This window comes from Palaemon carinicauda, chromosome 10 (genome assembly GCF_036898095.1).
Source record: "Palaemon carinicauda isolate YSFRI2023 chromosome 10, ASM3689809v2, whole genome shotgun sequence".
Classification (NCBI taxonomy): domain Eukaryota; kingdom Metazoa; phylum Arthropoda; class Malacostraca; order Decapoda; family Palaemonidae; genus Palaemon; species Palaemon carinicauda.
In genome coordinates, this window is record NC_090734.1 from 119,997,833 (window position 1) to 120,010,332 (window position 12,500).

At 33.4% G+C, this 12,500-nt stretch overlaps 1 protein-coding gene across 1 annotated transcript in view; it reads left to right on the forward strand.

Moving 5' to 3' along the window:
* LOC137648719 (uncharacterized) overlaps positions 1–12,500 on the forward strand; it is a 203,302-nt gene that overhangs the window by 54,752 nt on the left and 136,050 nt on the right. The gene's annotated exons all lie outside the window — the stretch shown is intronic.

The window sequence follows — 12,500 nt, forward strand, 5'->3', positions numbered from 1 at the left end:
TAGTGGCAATACACACATATATTTACGGTAGACCCTCTTTACATTTTCCTTGTTTTTTGGTGTTGCTGCTGTCTGGTAGAACCTTGAATGAGAATACCCTTAATGAAAGTAAACAAGATAATGCAGTAGCTTGTCAGACAGACCTTTCTCTTAAATGCACAACAGCAAAAAATTCTTCTTTTCTTTTGTAACTGTCATGTTTGTCTTGGCGTACTGTAAATATGGAAATTACATACCAACCTGAATAACTGTGTAGTATTTTTTTATCCTGAAAAAATGGGCTGATTTTTTTAGCTGATAGGAAAGGTGGGTGGAAGAAGAATAAGGACAGTTAGCTAATTAACCATGGTAGGGAATAGTTGGGAAAGTGTGGTTTAAACTTTAATTTTCTTTAAATAAAGGTATATATTTTCTTGCTATGGTCTTAACGTTAATTTAATACAATAATTGTTTTTTCTTTTACTCTTGATTTTCTGGTATTCTCGACTACCGGCGTAGTATCTTTTTATATTGTTGGGTTCATGTTAATTTGAAAACACCAGGATAAAAGTTATTGTTTTCGTAAGTTTTTTTTTCACATTCAGTACCATGGTCAGAGAGAATGGATAAAACTTAGAGAGAGAGAGAGAGAGAGAGAGAGGAGAGAGAGAGAGAGAGAGAGAGAGAGAGAGAGAGAGAGAGAGAGAGAGAGAGAGATATACAAGGATTTTGGATATCTCAAAGACTTTCTAGTCCATCCGCTGAAACTCCATTTGCTCTTTGAGAGAGAGAGAGAGAGAGAGAGTCACAAGGATTTTGGACGTCTCAAAGACTTTTTAGTCCATCCGCGGAAACTCCATTATCTCTGAGAGAGAGAGAGAGAGAGAGAGAGAGAGAGAGAGAGAGAGAGAGAGGTTTTTTTTGACTGGAAGGATCCATCATTGAGAGGGAACACCCTCATCATCAAGGCTTATATTCGGTGGCGCCAAGCTAGCGTCCTCTCGGGTCCGCCAAACCGGCGATGACATCCTTGACCCCGTTATTCCGTCAAGTGCTTGCGACAACATAAACATTACGTATATCCGGTGATCACTCATAGCAAACTACCCTTATTACGAATATTCCCTCACCTTGGGGCTGGCGCGACCCACCGAAGAAATGATGGAAATGGCTCGTGAGCGTGACACGATTCGAGTTTGTTTTGCGTTGCCTTAATTCCTTCTCGTTTCCTCTGTCGGCCAATTTGAAGGATAGAAGGGTTACCAGGCGTCAGTTTTTAGAGCAACGAATGGACCGCAATGCTATTATTATTATTATTATTATTATTATTATTATTATTATTATTATTATTAGCTAAGCTACAACCCCAGTTGGAAAAGCAGGATGCTGTAAGTCCAAGGGCTCTAACAGGGAAAAATAGCCCAATGAGGAAAGGAGACAAGTAAATTAATAAACTATAAGAGAATTAATGAACAATTCAAAATGAAATATTTAAAAATACAATACCAACCTATTGAAATAAATCCTTCAAATATAAACTATAACAAATAAATAAAAGAGGGAAAGAAATGAGATAGTATAGTGTACCCGAATGTACTCTCAAGCAAAAGAACTAACTGATATTTTCTTACTGATATTGGTATAATTTTGCTGCATTGCGTATATAGTGTTAAGCTTAGGTGCTTTTCTTTTATGACCGTATCTGTAAAGAGAGGGTTACTGTTTCTATCTGCAAACTAGAGTGGCATCTGGAAAGAGAATGAGCATCGTATTCTTACAGGGTCTTTTTCACATGCATGACTGGCAATGTTCGAATACGCCTTACATAGCCTATTAAAGATTTAAAGGCCGCTCATGAATGACAGAGGCAAGGGACATTGCCATTGCCCTATCAAGCAGGACAATGCCCTAGAGACCGATATATATATATATATATATATATATGTATGTATATGTATATATATATATACTGTGTGTATATATATATATATATATATATATATATATATATATATATATGTATATATATATATATATATATATATATATATATATATATATATATCTATATATAGATATATATATAATCAGCGCCCAAGCCCCCCCCCCCTCTTTGTCCAAGCTAGGACCAAGGAGGGTCAGGCAATAGCTGCTGATGACTCAGCAGATAGGCCTATAGGCTTCCCCCAACCTCCGTCCCTAGCTCACAATGATGATGAGGTTGCAGTGACTAAAGTAACTATCAAGTTTGAGCGGGACTCGAACCCCAGTCTGGCGTTCACCAGTCAGGGACGTTACCGCATCGGCCACCACGATATAGGAACTGTCCTTTTACAGTTTAGCTCCTCATGGAAGAGGAGGATACGGTACATTCCTACGCGTTCCGGGAGGCGCTTTCGTAACGGAATTTCGCTTTGATCGACCCTCAAGGACGGCGCATGGGGCGGGGTGGGGGGGGGGGGGTGTAGTGGCGGTGGGTCGGAAGACGACCCGCCAACAACGGAGTTCTTTGCTTCCTTCCTCTTTTTTTGTTCGATGACATACCTTCTATTATTCACTAAGCTCATTAAGTTTTTATTATTCTTCATGTAATGCTTTTTTTTTTTTATTATTTTTCTTTCTGTAAATTCCCTTCGTAAAAAAAGTGACGTTGTTTGTTTTTTTTTATATTGGATACCGTCGTAGAATTTATGTTAAAAGTGCATATGTTAAAAATACGTTAAAAGGGCATACGTTAGTTACCGTCGTAGAAATGAATAGATTAAAGTACGTAAAATGATTTTCTTGTTTGCTTGCTTGTTTTTCCATTTGTTTGAATTAAGGAAAACTGAAGATCAGTAATGTAAATATGTAGCCTTATGGTTTTTTTTTTACTTAGAACCATGTAAATAATATTGTTTACCATTTTATTTCCATACTCTTTATAATACATATATATTCTCTCTCTCTCTCCTCTCTTCTCTCTCTCTCTCTCTCTCTCTCTCTCTCTCTCTCTCTCTCTCTCTCTCAGCCGTGTTCATACGGACCTTGAAAGGAACATTGCAGATTCCTGTTTAATAGTTAATGCATCATCTCGCAATTCAAGAAATCTTTCTTTTAATAGTTAGAAAAATAATTTTTATTTGCTCGATGTATAATTTTGTATTTGTTTATTACTTCCTGGTGTTGTTTCTGTTCTTTTTTAATGTTCATAGTTATATTGTATTTGACGAATATATTTGCCATACTTCAGTTCCTCTGTAAGGGAGATTAATCGAAGTTGAGTTTGGTCGGTAGTTGAATTATGACCAAAAAAAAAAAAAAACATATAGACATATATGATAGGTTTGTGTGTGTATGTATATGTATATGTAATAATATAGTATATATATATATATATATATATATATATATATATATTTATGTATATATATATATTTATGTATATATATATATATATATATATATATATATATATAAAATGTGTGTATATATATGTATATATATAGATAGATAGATAGATAGATAGATATAGATATGATACATACATATATTATATACTGTATATACTTTCATGTATATGTAAACATACATATACTCATATTTACATATGAAAATATTATATATATTAATATATATACATATATATATTATATAATATATTATATATATATACACACACACACACACACACATATATATATATATATATATATATATATGTGTGTGTGTGTGTGTGTGTGTGTGTATATGATTGTGTTCAGTAAAAGAAGCAAGATAGAGGTCACTGCCTCCTTCTTTTTCATCTCATCTCCTGCAGTTAAAAAAAAGTTTGTTTTTATATCAATAATTACATCTTAATTGTTAATGAAACAGCCACACCTTTAATGCCATCCTTCCTCTCCCTTCATATCTCACTTCAGCCGAGTCGCGAACCAAAAGTTCAATCTCGGTTCGCCCCTTCTCTCAAAAACCCTCAACTTCCGGTATGCAGATGATTGTTTGGTTTAGTGAGAAAAAAAAGAGAGAGAGAGAGAGAGAGAGAGAGAGAGAGAGAGAGAGAGAGGATTAAGCTTTACGTTATTGTCATGATATACTAGTGTAACGACCCTTCAAAAATGATGGATAAATATTTAGATACATATGAATACATACAGATTTGTGAGAAATTGTGGTTTCCGAGTGTACCTCGTGGTGTACCCCTTCTTACCTGGATAGGACTTCTTCCTTTCCTCACTACCTGAGGGACAGGGAGAGACTGAGTAGTTATACTTATGGCAATGCCGCTGAGCGTGTCGGAAAGATATATACCGTATATATATATATACCTATATATATATATATATATATATATATATATCAGACGCTTTCCCTATTATATAGGGGAGATATTCAACATTTAACCATTTCCCCTATCAGGGATGGCTTTCTAGAAAACAGAAGATGGAGATCACAGTCATGTTCATGCTTATGGAGGTATATATGTCTCTCTCTCTGTTTATTCGTCTTACATTGTACGTGCAAGCTTATAAGTGTGCAAAATGTTTGCAAAAAATATTGATAAATGTGGTAAATATCATGTAAATGGCAGTTCTTAAGTTGCTTCTTAGCTATGAATAAAATATGTTGAAAAAAAACTATTATTGTGGAGCATTGTTTAATCATTCATTTTTATTGATAGTTTAGAACCTGTAACAAATAACTTTAATTTTCTTACCTCTCCTTGGTATTACTTGCAACAACTTTGACAGTTTTGAGAGTAGATTCATCAAAGTTGGCAAGACATTAGGATCATGTTATTGGAACGAACGTTTCAAGGCTCCACATATGTCACTACAGGCACATAGTCGTAAAAATGGTGTATGGGTTAGTAATACCAGTAATTATAAAAAAAGATTGGTTTTCGTTTTCTTCAGATTAAACTGCTCAAAGTATTTTCAGCAGTTGAGAAGTTTGTTTATTAATAGTATTTTTAAGGTCACAACGAGACCTCTCTACAATCTGATTGTGGAATTATAAGGATAATTGCTTTCCCAGTTCTAAATGGTTCTATGATATAAATATTGTTATCGTAATTACATTTAGCATGTAATATAAGAGGCTTAATTTTATGCCAATGATCTTAATTATTTTCTATATTTTTTCCTCATTTTACTGTGAGTTTTCTTTTCATACGCCATTTTAATTTGTACTTTATTTTGATATTTAGTAGTTGGTGTCTGTCGAGTTTCTACTTATTTATATGGAAATTTATTATTGTTAGTTTAATATTCAATTACTGAAAAATTTCAGTGTACCATTCAATTTCCCCGAATTATGTTATTAAATATTTCATTTGCGAAGAATTTTTTAATAACGATCTGGAAACAATAGGCAATTTATATTGTAACATCCGACGCCGCCCCGATGATTTTTTGTTTTTTCAAAGAATGAGCCATAAAAAATGGCAAACAAGTTCAAGGAAGGAGAACATACTGCATTGTATTTTGATGAAAAGCGAAAGTGAAAGGAATGTAATTGAAGATTGGGTCACGGTGGCGCTGCGGTATCTTTGTAACAAGTAGGATATTGAATTGCTTCCATTAAAGTCAGATATTCCCACATGTTTCATTTTTTACCAGTTTGGGCACCAGAACTCGTGTCTAGACGACCTTTCTTATACCCACGGCTTAATTTAGTTGTGATTCTTTCAACTCTCATTGTTTGATTAACGGATCGTTTTTTTTTTTTTTTTTTTTTTATTTTATTTCTTGATTGTAGTTCAACTTTAATATCACTATGGAAGATGAAAGACGAGCGTTTGATTGTGTTTTAATTTATACTAGATAATCCAAAATATGTACATTGTTTACATCCTGCAAGGAAAAAAATGAAATTGAGTGATTTAGTGGGTAAGAATTTCCTCAACTGGGTGAAAGCATGTAATTTCATTGTCTGCTATTGTCTTGGACGAATGATTGATTTGGCAGTGACAGCATGTACGTGCGTATAATAGGCTGTGTGTTCATTTTGAATTTATTGCAATGATATATATATATATATATATATATATATATATATATATATATATATATATATATATTGTATTTTAACTTCGGAGATCTTTATATTTTTCATTGCTTAACGATAAGGCCTGTCGAAGGCCTATAAGCGGCCTATTTATTCATATTTTCCCGTGATTGACTTTAGGGAATTATTATTGTCGATGTTATTATTGTCATAAGCCTAATAAGAAAAAAATAGATATACTATAGGCAGTAAATAAAAGAGAAAACAACCTGGCCATTGTAACTATACTCTTAAACGATGAAGTTTGTTAGTTTGTTGGTTTGGTCAACTTGAAAAAGTCTGAGGAAGATCCTTCAATAATCAAGTCTGAAATAAAACTTTCAGAAAACGATGGCATTAAACCTCGTAAAAGAAAGACGAGATGAAATGGGTAGGTCTCTTGTATTACGTCGTGAAATTTAATTTACGAAGTTTTCAATGCATAAGTTTGTCACATTCATGAAAAATATAATGAAGCATTCACAGTGAATTAACCGAACGTCGGTGTTTGATAATACTATAAACTTTAATTAATAGTTGAATATAAATGAAGTTTTTCAAACATTTCAGAAGTGAATCAGTTGCTGGACACCAGATAAGAGAATACTATTCATAACATGAGAAAAAGCTTTCCCCTAGAACTTATAGAAATACAATTGTTTTACCCGGGAATCCTGGTACACTATGCTTTCAAGAAGTGCTGCTAGACACACCCTTACTGCCCGGCAAGTTCCTGTGTTTAGCCCCGCCCATCACCTCTGGCATCTCACCCTACACTATCTGTTTGGTTACATTCCGCGAAGTAAGGGTGTGACATGGTGCACTTATTGTGCGTGATGTATGCTATTATTATTATTGCTACTAGCTAAGCTATAACCCTAGTTGGAAAAGCAAGATGCTATAAGCCCAGGGGCTCCAACAGGGAAAATTAGCCCAGTGAGGAAAGGAAATAAGGAAATTGATAAACGATATGAGAAATAATGAACAATTAGAATAGAATATTTTAAAAACAGTAACATCAAAATATATTTTATATATAAATCATTAAAAGGCTTATGTCAGCCTATTCAACACAAAAACATTTGCTGGAAGTTTGAACCTTTGAAGTTCTACCTATTCAACTACCCGATCAGGAAGATCATTCCACAACTTGGTCACAGCTGGAATAAAACTTCTAGAATACTGTGTAGTATTGAGCTTCGTGATGGAGAAGGGCTGACTATTAGAATTAACTGCATGCCTAGTATTACGAACAGGGCGGAACTGTCTGGGAAGATCTAAATGTAAAGGATGATCAGAATTACAAAAAATCTTATGCAATATGCATAGCGAACTAATTGAACGACGGTACCAGAGATTAATATCTAGATCAGGAATAAGAAATCCAATAGACCGTAAGTTACTGTCCAACAAATTAAAATGAGACCCAACAGCTGAAGACTAGGAAGAAGAACAATACTCGAAGCCAGGTTGAACCAAAAAATTAAAACACTTTTTCAGAATAGATTGATCACCGAAAATCTTAAAAGATTTTCTCAATAAGCCAATTTGTTTTTGCAATTGAAGATGATACGGACCTAATGTATTTCTCAAAAGAAAATTTGCTGTAGAGAGTCGCACCGAATATTTTAAAAGAGTCATACAGAGTTAAAGAAACTATCAATGCTGAGATTTGGATGTTGAGGAGCCACTGTCCTTGACCACTTACAATCATATTGTGTCCAACTGTACCTGGAAGATGTCGATATCTACAGATTATCATAGATTTTCCTGATAAGATTCTTCTCTTTGTCCATATATTATTATAGATTTGCATAACAAACAGAGAGCTTGAGTGTAATATAGCTTTAAATCCTAAACCTTTTAAAAGTTTTCATCAATTTTAGCATCAGTCAATATTTTTTTACGAAATCCACAATGTGGAGATTATAAAGAAAATGACCAGGTGAAATTTGATTCATTTTTAAAGATGTTTAAGCCTAAAATTGTCTTTCCATGTATCACCTACTTATCCGTCATTATAAGAATATAATACTCAATGAATAGCTGTTTTGTTACGTTCACAAGAATGTACATTCTTGATGAAGCCATGAACGGAGACGCTTAAGCGTATAAATCTACTTGTGAAAAGTGTTCGCGGATGTGAGTATCAGAATAAGCGAACCTCTTATCTGTATGCCAAAGGAAAGTTGCGCCATGGCAATCAGGGTTCCGATAACTCTGCAGATAAGACTCGGAGCCTATTAGATTTACTCCTGTGTTAAATGAAGAAAGGAATGATGTGACTGTTATTATGAGGACGTACATAGTTGCTCAATAAGCCCCCTCCACCCCCACCCCCCCTCCTACCTCTCCTTAAAACCAGGCTTTTATAAGTCTTCTTGGCAGCTTATATGTCCCACAATTATCCGCAAGAGATCTCCAGATCACTAACGAGTCTCGCGGCTTAATTGGAATTTAATTCGCTGTATTTACTCTCTCTCTCTCTCTCTCTCTCTCTCTCTCTCTCTCTCTCTCTCTCTCTCTCTCTCTCTCTCTCTCTCTCTCTCTCGCTGAGGTCATATTTGCTTAAACAGGTTATTAAGTATATATTATTTGATTTTGTCTTATGTTTATTTGTATGGTAGAATTTTGTTAAGAAAGTAGGACAGATTGCAGAACGATTACTAGCAGAATAGTTTGGGTTTCAACAAGAAAGATGGTTTTTGTATTGATGTGTTACCTAATGAACAGTTGAGGGAAAAAAGTTATTTTGGACATATGTATGTATATATATATGTCTGTGTGTATGTATATCTACCAACCACAAATGAAGCTGCTGCTTGTCAACTGCAGGGCAAAGACCTCAGACATGTCAATTCATCTCTGAGGTTTATCCAGTTTTCAACACCACGCTGGCCAGTGCGGATTGGTGATAGTGGGAGACTTTTGTTTGATCGCTAACAGCAAACCAACCTAGTATGGGTGGCCCTGACTAGTACAGCTTTGCTGATCATGGCGTTGCGCAAACCCTTTCACCACTTTAAGGTATCCCTACTCAAAAAATTATGTGTATATATATGTGTGTATATATATATATGTGTATATATATATATATACATATATATATATATTTATATATACACATATATACATTATATTATATATATATATATATATATATATATATATATATATATATATATATATATATATATATATATATATATATATATATATATATCCTCCCGGTAACGGCCAGGGGCAAGACGTATAACTACTGTACTCTCTTCCCGTTCCTGCGGTTTTGGGGGTGGGAGTGTAGTCATACCTTGTTGAGAGGGGTTGTAGTTAGGGAAGGGGGAGTGTTGGTAAGGTCTAAAACTGTTTGTATATCTATCTAAATATTTAAGCGTCACTTTTGACGTACCATGTACACTAGTTTCAAATAAAAAACACAATGATAATGTTTTTAAATGTAGATACTATCACATTAATAAAATGCCTAAGAACAGTCAAATTAATGTTTAATAAAATGATTATTTTATATATGCAGAAAATACAATCAAGTGAATCAAATATTTATGAAAAAGCAAATTTAAGACAGGTCAGCGAGAAAATTTTGTTAGGGTTGTGGTGGCCGATGTGGTAACGTCCCTGGACGCCAGCCTGGGGTTCAAGTCCCGTTCAAACTTGTTAGTTTCTTTGGTCGCTGAAACCTCACCATCATTGTGAGCTAAGGATGGGGGTGCTTGGGGGAGCATATAGGTCTATCTGCTGAATCATCAGCAGCCTTTGCCTGGCCCTCGTTGGTCCTAGCTTGGGTGGAGAGGGGCCTTGGGCGCTGCTATGTATGTATAGTCTAGGGCATTGTCCTACTTGATAGGACAATATCACTGTCCCTTGCCTCTGCTATTCATGAGCGATTTATAAAGATTGATATATCCCTATGAAGGTTAGGGCTCCTGGAAACACGATACGTATTCAGAATTGGACTTCAAACTGATAAGAGAGGAAATAGATTAAGTTTCTTCACACGGGTTTCATGTCACCCTTTGATCGTATCTCTGAGTCACAGTCCGTAAGATCTGGATGGTTAACAGGTATAAGGGTAGTGAGAGATTCAAAATGATAGCTCGGGAAAAATGAGGCATATAAGAATGTTTATGTATGTATGTATATATATCATAGACTCCTTTAAGGATATATATATATATATATATATATATATATATATATATATATATACATATATATATATATATATATATATATATATATATATATATATATATATATATATATATATATTTATATATATTTATATATATTATACACGTTGAGGGACAGGGAGAGAAAGAGATGTATAAGTGCATGCGTACATGTATATATACATGTATATATACATATGTATGTATACATATATATATATATATATATATATATATATATATATGTATATATATACATATATATATATGTATATATATATGTATATATATACATATATATATACATATACATATATATATATGTATATATATATATATATGTATATACAGTATATCTATCTATATATTTTACACACACACACACACACATATATATATATATATATATATATATATATATATATATATATATATAATTATATGTATACAATAGTATATAGCCTACAAATGCATATATAATGTATTTAGTGCGCACACACACACGCATATATACTATATATATATATATATATATATATATATATATATATATATATATATATATATATATTATATTTATATTTATATATATATATATATATATTTATATTATATATATATTTATATTATATATATATATATATATATATATATATATATATATATATATATATATATATATATATATATTTATATTTATATAAATTTCATTACAGCTATTTTCCCATAATAAAGGAATAGCCCCAAAGTAGAGGGATGGTAATGGTCTCGTATTTTATAAGCCAATTTTCTTTTTCCCAATGACAATTTATTTACAAAACTGAATTAGTTAAAAAAGACTAATTAAACAAAGATATCTGATTATGTCCAGCAATTGGTTTCTTTCAGTCTTATATCGCAAAGCCAAATTATGGCTCCTTTAACAAATATACATACCCCATATGCTATGGCTGAGGAGAGGGTGAGTATTAGTTTCTTGGCGTTCTCGAGCTAACCAAAACATCTTGTTTACGTCGCTAGATAAACAAATTCATTCATTCATTCTTTCAGTCCAGATACTGTATCCCGTGTCTCTTCGTTGCTAATAAACATATGAGCTTCTGTTTACTGATGGCAAAAAAAAAAAAAAAATTGTCTGATATATCAATTGTATGAAATAAGTCGTTCTGTCTTTCTCTTTTACCTTCGCCAACGAAGTTGCGAGGAGGCTATGTTTTCGCCCTTGTTTGTCTGTTTGTGAATAACTTCCTGGCCACAATTTTACTCCTAAAATACTGAAAATTTCAGGGATTAATTGTTATGTTGAGACGTGGAGTGATTCAATTTATAAAGTCTCAGGTCAAAAGTCAAGGTCAAGCAAAAGATCGACTGAATTTACCCTAACCTTAACCCCAAGTTCGCACACGGTTGTCGCACAGAATTCAAATAGCCATACGGTCTAGATTGAATCTGAAAAAGTCAAGCTGGTTTCCAGAAATAAGCTGCCGTATGTGAGGTCTGCTCTCTCAAAGTGCTTTTTTAGTCATAGTTGTTTTATTTGTCGTGATATATTCATGTCTTGGTCTCTCTTACCTTTTCACTTTCTTACTATATTAATCATCTTTTACCTTCGATGTTTCAATATTTCCACATGGGGCTACTGGCGTCAGTGCACATCATGCGGTTCACCGCACAATAATTTTTTTAGGTTTCTACTTTACCTCCAATCCTATTTTACTGCCCAAGTTGCTCCCCGGCTTAGAAGAGTCTTCCTTGACCCTGCTCTGGGAAATATGTTCTGTAGTAAAAAGAAAAAAAAAATTATTTCCTTACCTCAAAATATTAACCTTTTAAGATTCCCGTCTTGCGTTATACTGCATCTTCAAATATCCGTCGTGTTTTTTATATATACGAAAAAAGTCTCACATCGCTTCATATCTATATTTCAATCGGAAATGAATTTGGTTACCCATTTCCTTACATCATTTGTTTTGACATATTTTGTATTTACTTCATATCTTCATCGTGGAAAAAATCAAGTTATCCAACTTTCAATTTCTTCGCTTCATTCCTTTTGGCAAGTTTTTTTTTTTCTTTTTTTTTTTGACTTCCCCATCTCCCACTTAGAGAATCAGTCTTTCAATCCTCCTATCTATTTTCCACCATGCTGTTCAACTTCTTTTAAGATTGTACCTTAATGATGAATGGCCTCCCTGGCCTCATTCAAGGACCATATAACTAATTCCATAAGTCAGTTGATCAATCCATCTATTGGTTAACTCATTTTCCCTGATAACATTTTAATCTCGCTCATCTTCATCTTCA